Consider the following 15,458-nt stretch of genomic DNA (forward strand, 5'->3'; position numbering starts at 1 on the left):
TTCTTATTCATTTCCACATTCAAAAAAGTGTTTTAAGTGGATAGGGAATTGGTTAGTTAACTGAATCTTGCTGAGCAAGCAGCATCTGATGCTCTGTGATTTTTCGTGACCCACTGGTGTCTGGAGCCTTGTCACCGAGATGCCAGAGGGACCTCTCCGATTCTTTTAGACCACTGTTTCTCAACTGCATATGATTTTTGCATCCAAGGAGATATTTGCAGTTTCTGGAGACATGTTTGGTTGTTGCAACTTGGGGGGTTGGTGGGAGGACTATTCTCCCACTCCTGGCTTTGAGTGGGTTGAGGCCAAGGATGCTGCTAAACATCCTATAATGCTTGGGGTAGCCCCTTAAACAACAAAGAATTATCTGGCTAAACTGTGAGTAGTGCTGGGGTTGAGAAATCCTGTTTTGGAGTGTTAAGTGGGAAACAAGAAGATCCGGCTTCCCCTCAGGTCTCTGTTTTCCTCATCTGTAAAATAGAAATAAAAATATCCTCCTTGGCCATCTCACGAAATTGTTGGGGAAGATCAGGTAAATGATGCATGGAACCTGTGAAGTGCTGCACACATTATAACTTTTATGAAGACAGGATTTTTTTTTTTGCAGGGAAAGAGTTGCCCTGCAACTGTTGCCAATCTTCCTCTTTTTATTCCCCCCTCCCTAAAGCCCCAGTACATAGTTGCGTATTCTAGTTGTTAGTCATTCTAGTTCTTCTGTGTGAGCCACCGCCACAGCATGGCTGCTGACAGACAAATGGTGTGGTTCTGGGCCCAGGAACTAAACCCAGGCCTCTGAAGCGGTGGGTGCTAAACTTGAACCATTAGGCCATCAGGGCTGGCTCAAGATATGATTTTTTATAAATGAATTGTTAGGGCGATACACTGGTAGTTGAGGAGGAAAAGGATTAGTGGAATGTGTTGAGTGAAAAGATTGGATGGTTTGGTATTGAATTCTTTATTTTTTTGGGTAAAGGATTTATTTAATGTAGTTTTCTTATTATTAGAACAAACTTTTTAGCTCTATAGTCTCTTTTAACATAAAGATTATTTTCTCATTATTACAAGGGGGAAAACTCACTGTAGAAAAATTAGAATGTATAGGAAAGTAGAAAGTAGAGGAGAAAAGGCATCCGTGGTCCACTCCTTTCCCATTGAAGGATAGTCAAGTTCTTCCCAATTTCCTTTCTGTTAAAGTTATTAAAATTGAAAGAAGAGTTAATGATGGAAAAAGGTGGAGCAGATGGTGACCAAGGGAGGTGCCATTTGTTTCTGTGCCCTTTATTTTCTCTTTTTTAATAATTAGGATGTGCAGGTAAATTACATTAGAGGAGACATTAGAGAAGTTGGTTCCTTGTTTTTATACTTTGTGGCTCACCTCTCAGCCATGATCTCGTTCTGTGTGCTGTTTCCTCTCTGCGTCTCGCTCTCCCCTGTGCTCAGCTAGGTGTGCCACTGTTGCTTCCTGTCTCGAAAACCGTATGGTAACATGGACTTTTAAACAACTGCCGTATTGAAATGACCAGGTTTCAGGGGCAGGAAACTATTTCCTATGAATAGTCTTCCCTGTGAAGTGCACCAGCCTTTCTGTCAGTTTGAGGCAACAAGAAAGCATAAAACATGACCTTCATTTCCATGGTATATTTACTTCTAAGGTTTTATGATCCTGTGATTCTTAGCAGCTGGCAGTGGGCACACATTTTTCCTTGGTGCTCTGTGAGCAAGTTACCCAGTCCCGAGGCAAGACCTGCTTTAGAAGGAAAATGAAAATTTCTTTAAGTTTGCTCTAGCCGAACACAGAGCTGGCTTTGTTGGGATATTTTAATCTGTGGTGACTGAGTTTACCTGTCATGTTAACACAGCACTTTGTTCATGTGTTGATTCATTCAGTTGAGACTTGCTGAGCTCCTGCTCTGGGTCTCAGGAGTAAATAATCACAACAAAAGGGGCAAAAGTCCTTGCCCTTACAGAGTTTACCGTCTAATGGGAGACCCTTGGGCCTATTCCTTCAGAGTTCCTCAGTTGCAGATTATACACGTACGAATAAGTAAATCCTACTTTGTGATTGTAGAATGTTTCCTAGAAACCTTCATGGCACTCCTTTAGAGTCTGAGGACTAAAAAGTAGCTCCTCCTTTTTTTATATTGCAGATTAATTAACTCATTCTTTGTGTATACAAAGATCTCTTCAGTACCTACTAAGTTCCTCGCAGATGGATAAGACTTTACATGGAAAGTTTGTTCTATACCTGTTGTATATAGCTGTAACACAGTTTGGGTGATGTTATAGTAGAGGTTGGAATTAAGAGCGCCAGGACCCATGAAGAGAGCTAAACCCTGCTCGGAGCCCTTGTCCAGTGCTTTTTTGAAGAGGTTTCGTTTGAGGTGGGCCTTTAGTGAGTAGGAGTTCTCTTGTTTAGGAGTGGGAAAGAAATCTGGGCAGGGATACAGCATGAGCAAAGGCACAAAGGTGGACATGTAGGTGGTGTGGGTAACACACTTGGAGACGGCCGCTGTGACTAGAGCAGAGTACTGGGAGGCAGCAGAAGGAGGTGAGGCTGGACATGCAGGATGGGGCCAGACAGTGAGGACTGCCACTCTGTCCACAGGTCTGTGAGCAGTGTGAAGTCAGGGACAGGCCTGTGTTGAATGAATGGGAAGCCATTCATAGTTTTTGAGCTCATGAATAACATCCTTAGCAAATGGAACAGCTGTGAAGCACTGAAAGTTCTACAAAGGGTCAGCTTCATTTGACCATTGTGCTACTCTTTTCCACCTTGCCATCCCAGAAAGTATTTCTTACTTATCCACCACTTATCAACTATCCAGAAGACTGCTAGGAAACAGGAAATGCTAGAGCCAAAATATTTTATTTTATTTTATTTTATTTTTTTAATTTTTTGTTTATTGCAGTAACATTGGTTTATAACATTGTAAAAATTTCAGGTGTACATCATTGTACTTCTATTTCTGCATGGACTACATCATGTTCACCACCAAAATACTAATTACAACCCATCACCACACACATGTACCGAATTATCCCTTTCACCCTCCTCCCTCCCCCCTTCCCCTCTGGTAACCACCAATCCAATCTCTGTCCCTATGTGTTTGTTTATTGTTGTTATTATCTACTACTTAATGAAGGAAATCATACGGTATTTGACCTTCTCCCTCTGACTTATTTCACTTTGCATTATACCCTCAATGTCCATCCATGTTGTCACAAATGCCTGGATTTCATCGTTTCTTATGGCTGAGTAGTATTCCATTGTGTATATATACCACAGCTTCTTTATCCATTCGTCCCTTGATGGGCACTTAGGTTGCTTCCAAGTCTTGGCTATTGTGAATAACGCTGCAATGAACACAGGGGTGCATGTACCTTTGCAAATTGGTGTTTTCAAGTTCTTTGGATAAATACCCAACAGTGGAATAGCTGGATCATATGGTAGTTCTATCCTTGATTTTTTGAGGAATCTCCATACTGTTTTCCATAGTGGTTGCACCAGTTTGCACTCCCACCAGCAGTGTATGAGAGTTCCCTTCTCGCCACATCCTCTCCAACACACATTGTTTTCTGTCTTGTTAATTATAGCCATTCTGACGGGCGTGAGGTGATATCTCATTGTAGTTTTGATTTGCATTTCCCTGATAGTGATTTTGAACATCTTTTCATGTGTCTGTTGGCCATCTGTATATCTTCTTTGGAGAAATGTCTGTTCAGGTCTTTTGCCCATTTTTTAATTGGGTTGGTAGTTTTTTTGTTGTTGAGATGCATGAGTTCTTTATATATTTTGGAGATTGAGCCCTTATCAGATGTATGGTTTGCAAATATCTTCTCCCAATTGTTAGGTTGTCTTTTCGTTTTGTTGATGGTTTCCTTTGCTGTGCAGAAGCTTTTTAGTTTGATGTAGTCCCATTTGTTTATTTTTTCTATTGTTTCTCTTGCCCGGTCAGACGTGGTGTTTGAAAAGATGTTGCTAAGACCGATGTGGAAGAGTGTACTGCCTATGTTTTCTTCTAGAAGTTTCATAGTTTCAGGTCTTACATTCAAGTCTTTAATCCATTTGGAGTTAATTTTTGTGTATGGTGTAAGGTAAGGGTCTACTTTCATTTTTTTGCATGTGGCTATCCAGTTTTCCCAACACCATTTGTTGAAGAGACTTTCTTTTCCCCATTGTATGTTCTTGGCTCCTTTGTCAAAGATTAGCTGACCATAGATGTGTGGGTTTATTTCTGGGCTTTTGATTCTATTCCATTGATCTGTGTGTCTGTTTTTGTGCCAGTACCATGCTGTTTTGGTTACTATAGCTTTGTAGTATATTTTGAAATCAGGGAGTGTGATACCTCCAGCTTTGTTCTTTTTTCTCAGGATTCCTTTAGCTATTCGGGGTCTTTTGTTGTTCCATATAAATTTTAGGATTCTTTGTTCTATTTCTGTGAAAAATGTTGTTGGAACTTTGATAGGGATTGCATTGAATCTATAGATGGCTTTAGGAAGTATGGACATCTTAACTATGTTAATTCTTCCAATCCAAGAGCACGGAATATCTTTCCATTTCTTTGTGTCTTCTTCAATTTCTTTCAGAAATGTTTTATAGTTTTCGGTGTACAGATCTTTCACCTCTTTGGTTAAGTTTATTCCTAGGTATTTTATTCTTTTTGTTGCAATTATAAATGGGATGGTATTCTTAATTTCTCTTTCTGCTACTTCGTTGTTAGCGTACAGAAATGCAACTGATTTTTGTATGTTGATTTTGTATCCTGCAACTTTACCATATTCGTTTATTACTTCTAAAAGTTTTCTGGTGGATTCTTTAGGGTTTTCTATATACAAAATCATGTCATCTGCAAATAGTGAGAGTTTCACTTCTTCCTTTCCAATTTGGATCCCTTTTATTTCTTTCTCTTGCCTGATTGCTCTGGCTAGGACTTCCAATACTATGTTAAATAGGAGTGGTGACAGTGGGCATCCTTGTCTGGTTCCTGTTCTAGAGCCAAAATAGATGTCAGAAGGGCCATATATGCTTTCCTTGTAGTGGAGTAAAATCTACTTTGATTTCCTTTTAATTTGTAAAGGACTTGTTGATAGTCTAACTGGTTTTCAAGTCAACAGGAGATTAACAGCAACAAATGTAAGAAACAGTTGTTGAGAGGATGAATGAGGAAGGCACATCCTCTGAGGCAGGCAGTGTTAGTTTTTATCTTGGAAGTGAATGAGGAGCAGAAGGTTTGTGAAAAGCAGAACGATAACTCAAAAAGTGAAACAGGGTGGGTGGGGCCATTTAGTGGAGGGGCAAATGCCATTGTAAATACCCTGGCAAGTTGAAGGTGTCACTGTCACAACACAGTACAATGATTGATATTGGTAATGATGACCAAGCCATTAAGAAGTCCAGTTGTGCAGCGTAATGGAAGTGAGGCGAGATAGGCCTGATCTCTAGCAGAAAAGCGCAACTGTAGAGGCTGGGAGGTTGGGAGGGGTGTGGGGGGGGCGTGGTGGGGGTGGAGTCGGAAGCTGCTGTCGGATTGCAACAGGATAAGCTCAAAGAAGAGGTTTTCTTCAGAATGAAAAACCAGAGAGGAGGAATGTTTGCTCTACAGAAGGTGCTTTAACTCTTCAGGGAAAGAGTTGCTTAAGAGTGATCTGCAAGAGCAGGCTGCTTCTGCAAAGAAGGCAATAATAACTTGAACCCAGCTCTGGGGAGACTAAATCAGGACAACTTATTTCACTTCTAGATAGAAAACACAGATTTATTGTATCTGAGCCTTGTTTTTCATAATCTGTGTTTTTGGAGGCTCTGGAGCCAGACTGCTTGGTTTGATCCTAGCTGTGAGAATTTCCTTATCCAAACAATGAAGATAAGGATGCTGCCTCCCTCCGAGATTGTTTTGAGGATTGACTGACTACGCCTAAAGGTTTTGGAATGGTGCCAGGCACATAGTATGTGCTGAAAACTTGTTAGCTTTTTTTTTGGATTGGTGAATATGCTTTGTGTTAAAATAAAGAGCCCAAATTATATGCAGAGTGCTTTAAGATGGTAGAGAAGTGTCACCCACTAAATGCGAAACACAGTAGCTGATACGTTGTGTATTAGAGAGGCTTCAGTTAGAAATGGAAAAATCAAAAGAGTTTAGGCACCTAAGGCAGTTTCTCAAATCTAGAAGGGTTTGTTATGTGGATAGCACCAAAGGTGATAGATAAATTAGGTTTTACTCTATTTTTTTTTAATTTATTTTTTTTTTGTGAGGAAGATCAGCCCTGAGCTAACATCCATGCTAATCCTTCTCTTTTTGCTGAGGAAGACCGGCTCTGAGCTAACATCTATTGCCAGTCCTCCTCCTTTTTTTCCCCCAAAGCCCCAGCAGATAGTTGTATGTCATAGTTGCATGTCCTTCTAGTTGCTGTCTGTGGGACGCTGCCTCGGCATGGCCGGACAAGCGGTGCATCAGTGCGCGCCTGGGATCCGAACCCAGGCTGCCAGTAGCAGAGCACGCGCACTTAACCTCTAAGCCACGGGGCCAGCCCTGGTTTTACTCTATTTTTAAGGAAACATGAGAAACAAAGGTGCTTTTTAATTTAACTTTAAATGCCTTCCAAAGTGTATAGTTGGAAGGGATGTATTGGATTTTCTGGGACAGTCAATATAGAGATAGTGTGTTGCTCTCACTGGTTGAGTTTACTTAGCCAGTGGTAGGCTGGTGGCGAGAGGCACAGGCCTTCCTCTGTGTAGGATGGTGTCGTCCGAGTTGTGTGGAAATTAAGAATCTCATAAATCAGGGCCGGCCCCGTGGCTTAGCTGTTAAGTGCTCGCGCTCCGCTGCTGGCGGCCCGGGTTCGGATCCCGGGCGCACACCGATGCACCGCTTCTCCGGCCACGCTGAGGCCACGTCCCACATACAGCAACTAGAAGGATGTGCAGCTATGACATACAACTATCTACTGGGGCTTTGGGGGAAAAAATAAATAAATAAATAAAATTATAAAAAAAAAAGAATCTCATAAATCAGATAATGTGCCAGGGAGTTTTATTATTTAAGGAATTATAAGAGTTTAAGGGAACTCTTAAATATATATTCAGTTTCCCCTGAATGCTGTCTTATCGGTTTCTATTTCCATGTGTGTATTGCACTTTCCTAAAGCAAGATTTGCCCCAAATATAAAATTGTACAAAAAGTTGGCTTTCTTTCTAGTCATATTTTAAATATATCTTTTAGTTCTTTCCCAGTGATGTTTATGTTGCATTGATTCATGTTCTCAAGAACAGTAGTTGCCACGTGGTTGGAAAAGAGCTCTTGGTGGTATTCTCCCCTGTGTGCTTTGATAGCAAAGCCGTTAGCTATACCTTTTCTTCCCATTTGAGAAAGAAAGAGACAGTAAAACTCCTTAATTTGTATTTGTGGGGGGTCAGTAGGTAGGGAAGTCCAGCTCAGATGGTGAACAGGCTCACCTCTAGGTATTTAAAAAATAAATTTAGGTCTACTTTTTTCAGGTACATTGGGTAACTTAGACGAGTTCCAATGTATAAAGTAGAAATAGATAAGAACAATTTGTAATTAATGCAAATCTTGTTTTTAATGGTGTTTTAAAGGGCTTAGGGGTATGAAAACTGACAACAGTCCATTCAGTTAAGCACAACTATATCTGCAGGCTTATTTGCACAGTTAATTTGCTCAGACTGTAGCAAGGCTGTGATTTATAGCAATTTTTTTCAACTAGTAGAGTTTAAAATCATCTTTTATGTTATGGTAAGAAAAAAGACAAAAGAAAACCAATCAAGGAGAAAACAGTCTGCCAAGTGCATATTTTCCCAGTGAAAAGCCTTGTTATTAAACTAGTTTGGTGGCTCACACACAGGGATGCAGACAGATGTCATTCGTTTCGTAAAGAGGCACTCTGGAGCTTTTGCCAGCTACACCTGCAAACCCATTTTAGGTTTAGGGCTAATTTACAAGACACAGACTTAAAAAAGTAAGATGCATAATGCCTGAATGTAAAATTCTGACTGATTTTGTTCTGTGAAACTTGAGGCAGGTCTGCTAATCAGTGTAGGTCAGTTATCTCATTGGGAAAATCATTTGATGTGTGGTGGTATCTCCAAAGAACCCCATCTTTTTACTTGTTTGGGATGACCGGTTGGTCACTCAGGTTGGTTAGAAGTGGGAAGGGCTTACAATTTAGAGGGGCTTACAACAGAAATTGTAAGCCCGCTTGATGTGGATTTAGGGAGTAGACCACTTGTGATGCACAAACTGACTGAGATAAAAACGCTCTCAGGTTTTCATGTTTACTCCTTTATTTGACAATTATCTGTGGCTCCATATTATGTGAAAACAAGACAGGCCTGGTTCCTGCCTTCAGGAAGCTTCCTTGCTAGTGGGAAACACAATTCAACAATTATACAACTATTTGTTAGAATTATAGTAAGCACCATGAGAAATGTCTTAGTTTGCTATAAAGCAGAGGTGGGGGGCAGTAAGAAGAGGGGGTCTCTGTGGTACATTTTTTTTTTTACATTGAAATCTGAAGGGTGAAAGAGTTAGCCAGGTTAAGAGGGTGAGAAGGTTTTCCAGCTGGAGGAAACTGCATGTGCAAAGGACCTGAGGTGGAAGCAACACTGCAGCTGGTGCAGAGAGGACAGAGAGGCAGGCTGGTGAGGCAGGCAAGAGCCTGATCAAGCAAGGCCCTCGTAATATAGCAGGGGAAATTGAAGGCTTATAAAATTGAAGGCAGTGACGTGATGGGACTTGAGTCATTGTATAAAAAAAAGAGAGAAGGATCCCACCCCTCCTACTGCTCCTGGGAGCACCTCCTCTCGGCCCACTCTGCTGCCAATGTCTTGAAAGCCCTCGCTTCCTCCCACTCACTTGTTCTTTAACCCTTTGCAACCTGACTGCCACCTCCACGCTCTTGAGACTGCTTCTTGAGGTAACCAGTGACCTTCTTGCTGTCACATTTTGACACCATTTCTCTGCTCCTGTTATCTAAAACTTGTGATGCTGCTGAACACACCCTTCCTGAGAGATGTCCCGTAGCTGCACTGCTGTCTGGCTTCTGAGACACAGTACTTCGTCCTCTCTGTCTTGGCTCTCTTCTCTTTGGTGTCTTCTCTTCCTCTCATCTCTCCCCTTCCCCCAATGAAGCCTTTCCTGAAGGTTCTGCAGATGGCAGATCTCATTTGTTCCTGAAACCGTGCAGATGACCTGCTTCCCCCGAGCCCCAGCTGTCCCTTTTATTCCTGTGCTGCCTTCTCCACTCCCTGCCTCCCCAGGTACTGGTTGAGCAGCTTTAGGCACTCTTCAGGTCACTGGGGGCACTCTGGGGAACAAGAGGCAAGGCCCCTGTGCTTAAGGAGCCGCCATTCTAGGTAGGTAAACAGATCACTAAAGAAACAAGATCATTTCAGGTGGTGATAGTGCAGTAAAGAAAACTAGTGAGGTGATGGGTAGAGAATGCTTAGGTGGGTGGGAGAGGGCTGCCTCTGAGGAAGTGACATTTGAGCTCAGACCTGAGTGACAAGTGATGGGTAGGAGTCAGGCCATGCCATACCGTGATCTGGAGGAAGAGGGCACCAGGCAGTGGGACAGCAGGTGCCCAGGTCCCCCGTGGGATGATCTTTTCATGCTGGGCTCCCTTCCTGGATGTCTGTTGACACCTCCTGTTTAACTGCTCCAAAATTGGTAGCATCTCTCTTTCTGATCCAGCCATAACAGTGGATGATTTCTCTGTTCCTCTTAATACCATCTCTGTCTACTTGAAAAACTTTAGACCACCAGTCAAAAACTTTCTCCGTAAAGGGAAAGACAGAAAATATTTTCAGCTTTCAGGGTCCTGCTGCTCTGTCACAACTACACAATTCTGCCAACATAGACGATATGTAAACCAGTGAGTGTGGCTGTGCTCCGGTCAGACTGGATGTATGGACACTGAAATCTGAATTTACACTTGTCACAAAATATTAGTTTTTCCTCCAACCTATAAAAATGTAAAAATTTGTATAGCTTCTTGGCCTTAGACTCATTTTGCTTATTCCCTTCCCTTTTCCCCTACCCGCTTCCAGCAGCGTGCCACGCCCTCTTGGGGCTCCCTGCCTCTAGTCCTCTCAGTGCCCCGCCCCCTCCCGCCTCCTCCACCTTTGCCTTCTCCCCATTCCCTGAGCTGCTTTGACCTGGGTGATGGCAGTCATCTCCTATCTAGTCTGCCTGCTTCCCGCCTTTTCCCTTTGTCTGTCCTTCACACAGATGTTGAATAATCTTCCTGCAGCTGACTCAGGTCATAGAATTTCCCTGACTGCAAGCCTGTGGAGCCCTTATTGCCTACAGAAGCAGCCCAAACACTGCTGATATGGTATTCAAGGCTCCTTGTGATAAGACCTCAACTTTTCAGCTTTTTCTCCTATTTCTCTCCTTCTACACTGCCAAAACAGATTATTCACTGTTTTGCATTCGAGCCTCAAACATTTCTCATATTTTTCTGTATTCTTCCTCTTTTTTTTAAATGCAGTTTGTCCATGCCTCATGCTCTCCATCTGTCACAGTTCTGTAACTTTCAAGGCCCCTTCAAATGTCCCTGTTCCCTCTCCGCCACCCCCAAGGAGGGTTGTGCCCACACGAGCACTTTGGTGGGGTGCATGTTTTGGTGGTGTGGGATCCTCTTTTCCAGGGCATCGTGTTCAGCCTTGTGCTGCAGTTCTTCCACAGACTTCCCCTCGCTGTGCAATCCCAGGGTCCTGGGGGACGGAACTCGTTCGTTGTAATAGCCTTTCATAGTAGGCCGGTAGCTGTTCGTTGAATAAATGCTAAATCCTGCACAGATATGTACAGTTCGTAGAGGTTCAGAGTGGGAACATTTTACTGAGAGGAGTTTGGTCAGATTAAATCCTTGATTCTTATATAAAATGGTACAGTGTTGTGAAAGATCACCAAGTATTTTGGAAGACTTTGGTGGTATTCTTGGTCCTGTCAATGGCTTAGATAAGTAAGTTCAGACAAGTTATTGATGTTCCTCTTCAGGAATTGATGTTTGCTTTTAGGAAAAAGGCAAGAGTGCTCTGTAATTCATAACATTTCTTTGCCAGAAAGCTCAAGGCCAAGTTTTTGGCTTGGTTTAGGTTGCTATCTATTTTTCTTACAATAATCTCCCTGCCTCGGTCTCCCATAGAGCTTTGTCATATGTATTAAGTCCTTTTAACAAATAGTTCTCTTGTATATGTCTTTAATATTTATGTAGGTAGCTTCAACTTTTTTTTTGTGATAGATGGAAATATAAATAATAAATCCTAGCCTGTTGGTTTACCCAACCTGAGGTGACACCAAGATGGTAACAGATAAATATCTTGGAAGAAACAGGTAAAAAGACTCTGGGGCAGTATGGGAATCAAGGTGTGGGTTTGGTGGAAAATGAGAAAAGTGCTTTATAAGTGTCTTGTCATCTTTTGGTTAAGATGTACGTGGGGTAGGTCGTGTCTGCCAGGCCTGTGGGTGTGTAGCACATCTTCCCAATGGGAAGGAGAGGGAGCAGGAGGATGCGACTCAAGGTTAGTAAGCTTTTCGAAAAACTGTCAGCTGTTGTATGAGCTTTGTGTGTGATATTTCATTTAATCTTTTAACAGCCAGAGAGTTGGATCTTAATGGCATCTTTTTCCAGATAAGCAAACCAAGCTAATAAATGGCAGAGCTGGAATTCAAATTTGAAGCTCTCTGGCATTAAAAAAAAAAACAAAAACCAGGGCCGGCCTCATGGGTAGCGGTTAAGTGCGTGCGCTCCGCTGCTGGTGGCCTGTGTTCAGATGCGGGCGTGCACCCATGCACCGCTTGTCAGGCCATGCTGTGGCGGCATCCCATATAACGTGGAGGAAGATGGGCACGGATGTTAGCCCAGGGCCAGTCTTCCTCAGCAAAAAGAGGAGGACAGGCATGGATGTTAGCTCAGGGCTGATCTTCCTCTCACACACAAAAAAACGAAAACCAAAAACCAAAAAAATCTTTCTACTCTTTTTTACCCCCAGCTTTACTGAGGTATAATTGGAAAACCCTTCTACTTTTTAAAAAAACCTTCTTTCTGCTGTCTTGTCACTTGTCCCTTTTTTTTTTCCTGACATTGGCATTTAGAATGAGAACCTATGGAACTTGTTCCTATCCTGTTTTCCAGCCTCATGCTTCTGAAGCAGTTTTAGGCTCTTGGATAAGTGCCTCTATGCACCTGTATTATATTTGTATTGTTAGATGCTAAGTAATAAAGAGGATCTGAAAGGACTTTTTTTTTTTTTTTTGGCAGGGGTGATGGAGTGAAACAGGCAATTGGGTTCATTTAGCTGTCCTAAAGAGAGTTTAGTATTTTCTTGTGAAATATTTTTGACAGTTTAAATCAAACTTGATTTATTGTTACTTTATATAACTGGTTATTATGTAACATGTCAGTGTTTACCTGTCTGGTCTGATTGTGCCGGATGTGTTACGAAAAGCACGCTGAACTTGGAACCAGGAAGACGAGGGTCTGAGGCTATCCTCTGCCACTTACTAACTCTGTGACTTTGGGCTCGAGATTGATCCTCAGTTCTTCTCAACTGTAAAATGGACTTAACAGGACCTATCACAAAGGCAGTTTTGTGAAGGTTGAATGAGGTAGGAGAAGTGGAATAGCTTCAGACTGTGCCTGAGATTCAGCAGCATTTAATAAATGTTCGTTACCCACTCCCACCCCAAATACTGGACATTGCCAGAGAATCTGTAAGTGATTATGCAGTGTTAACATGTTTGTAAGTGGGAACTTTAGAGATAGGTATTCTCAAGTTATGAACTTCTGATGCAGGAAACTCCCTTATGCAAACGGCTGAGTTCCCACTACTACAGACGCATCAGGATAAGAGTGGTTCAGACTCCTAAATCTGGAACCATAGTCTGTGGGTTTGAATCCTGCTTTATTTTACTAGCTGAGTGATCTGGGCAAGTTATTCAGCCTCTTTGTGCCTCTGTTTCCTCATCTGTAAAGTGAGGATAATAATAGCACCTAATACGTTATAGGGTTGTAAGGATTGAATGAGCACATATGTGTGTGTCTGTGTGTGTATACCAACACCCTGTAAGGGTGTGCTGCTACCATTAATTACTATCCCTCCTGTCATCTCCTCCTTATGTAGACAGCCGGTAACTCATCTGGAAGTTCCCTGGAGTTCCCCCTCATGTCTTCTTGGCAGGAGAATCCTCTGTACAGCACACACCTGTCTCTCCCCTCTCTCCTTGGTGCCTTCCTAGGTGCTTCATTCTGTCAGGCTCTCCTGTTCTCAGGTGTAACACACTCTCAGTAGTCCACTTTCTTGTTTCTTGCCTAGACATTTTTAAAAAATCTGTTTTTATGTGAAACTGAACATTTTCTAATAATGACTGATAAACCCAGCTTTGTGTTAAGGATACTTTTGGTATATACCAAGGAAGATGTAAGCCGTATAGTCTCAAGCAAGTGAAAAAAATTTGTAAAATACTTTATTGTTTGTTGAATGCTTACTCTGTGCCAGACGTTCAGATCGGTAAACTGAGGCTTAGAATAGTTGAATAACATGTTTAAAGGCACCCAGCTTTTAAGGGGGGGAACCTGGCTTTGATGGAAGTCAGGCCTACCTGGCCCTTGGTCTCAAAATCCCTGAGCTCAGTTGCCTTCGAGCCGGCAGGCACCTCCTCCCCACTCCATCTGCACCGCTTATTAACCTGCTCTCTGCTTTCCCTCCAGCTCCTGCTTTTGAGATGACAGAATCACTCATGGTTCTCTGGCTGCAAGAATGTTTTCTGCACTTTTGGGCAGGGCAAAGTGTTTCAGATACTTTGTACGGTGAATTAGTCTAAGAGGCAAAACTGTTCGTCAACTAGAGACTACCATTGTGCTTGGGTGTATTACGTGCATTACTATACTTAAAAGGCTATGTGTCATGCCTGACACGTCATGCCTGACAACCAGGCACATTCTGGAATGTATACGCGTTGTTGCACTTATTTGCTTAGCAGTCTGTCCTCATCTGTGGCTGACCTTTGTATCCCCAACCACTACAGTTGTGCTTGGCACACGGTAGGAACCTTGTGAAGAGACCTATTTAATCCTCTTTAAAAATCAATGATTCTTTATACTTTTCTGTATGCTTGATGTAGTTCAATAAAAAAATCAATGGAGTAAGGGTCAGGCAACATTGAAAGAGGAATATTGCCACGCAGTTACCAATCAGATGGAAATACTGCTTATGCTAGGCTGAATTGAGACATTTAAAGGTGTTTGGGAGCCAGATGCTTCTGAGAATGTTGCTTTCATTATTGGGAGGCGAGGAAAGCAGTCAAACGAGTTCTTTCTTGGCTTGGCGTCTTGTTTACTTTTCCCAGGTTAGAAGTGATAGCTCTAATGGTGTTAAGAGATCATGGAGACAGGTCTACTGTGAACCCCAGCATATTTGGTTCTAAGTTTATAGACATTTTCTAGTAAGTGCTATTTAAGAGTTCGTAGCACACAATGATCATAAAATCTTATAATAATTTTAAGAGTTGGAAGAAATCGAAGTAGCCCAGGGACACTTCCTTCCCCAATTTTACAATGGAGAAAACTGAGAATCAGAGCCCTTTGTGACTTGCCTCTCTGGGCTACCACTTTAGTGTTTTTTTAAAATGCAGCATCATACTGGATTTGTGATTGAGTGATGAAATGATATGGAAGATAGTCACACATAGAATTTAGGAAACTAAATACTCATGTGTCCACATAGTTCTGAGAAATGTATTTGTGGGTGGGAGATTTTAGAGATTATTTAAAAGAAATTAGGATTATGTAGGGTCTAGCCATTACCTTGGACATTATGAAGGGCAGTGCCTCGTGGGAGAAGAGAGATCAAGCAGCCCTCTCTGGCCCTGGCCACAGTGCACATTCCGGAGGTTAGGGACCAAGTCCTTTTTGCTTTATCCTTCTAGTCTTAGTTCAGCCCCGTGCTTGCTGTCGAGCAGATGGTCAGTAAACATTGAACACGTGAATGTCAATGTAAGAAGCTAATGATGGTTTTGTCTTGTGGAAGGCCTATTTGATTATTTGGCATTTCTCTTTTATGTTCCTTTTATCAGGAGAAAAGCCACTTTACAAAGCACGCCTAGCGTAATTAGACTTGAACGGAGGTAACAGTTATTAAGAACAGCAACAACAAGAAAGTGTTGAGAGCTGTTGCAGATAAAAAGGTGTGCTTTGTATAACTTTCATTTGAGACTTGAGCAACTGAGGTTCAGAGAAGTGAAGCCATTTTGAGCAGCCCCCTAGCCCTGTACTCCCCACTGCGCCCCTGGCTGTGCCATGCCCCTGGCTATGCCGTGCCCCTGGCTTTGCTGTGCCCCTGGCTGTGCTCTCTTGACCGGTTTTGGGGAATAGCACAGCCTGTGATGCCGTCCACTGAAGTCCAGCTGCTCACTGGCTCCTCTGCTGCCACTGGGTTCTGCAGA

Source organism: Ceratotherium simum, chromosome 2, assembly GCF_057802395.1.
Source record: "Ceratotherium simum simum isolate JZ-2026a chromosome 2, ASM5780239v1, whole genome shotgun sequence".
Taxonomy (NCBI): domain Eukaryota; kingdom Metazoa; phylum Chordata; class Mammalia; order Perissodactyla; family Rhinocerotidae; genus Ceratotherium; species Ceratotherium simum.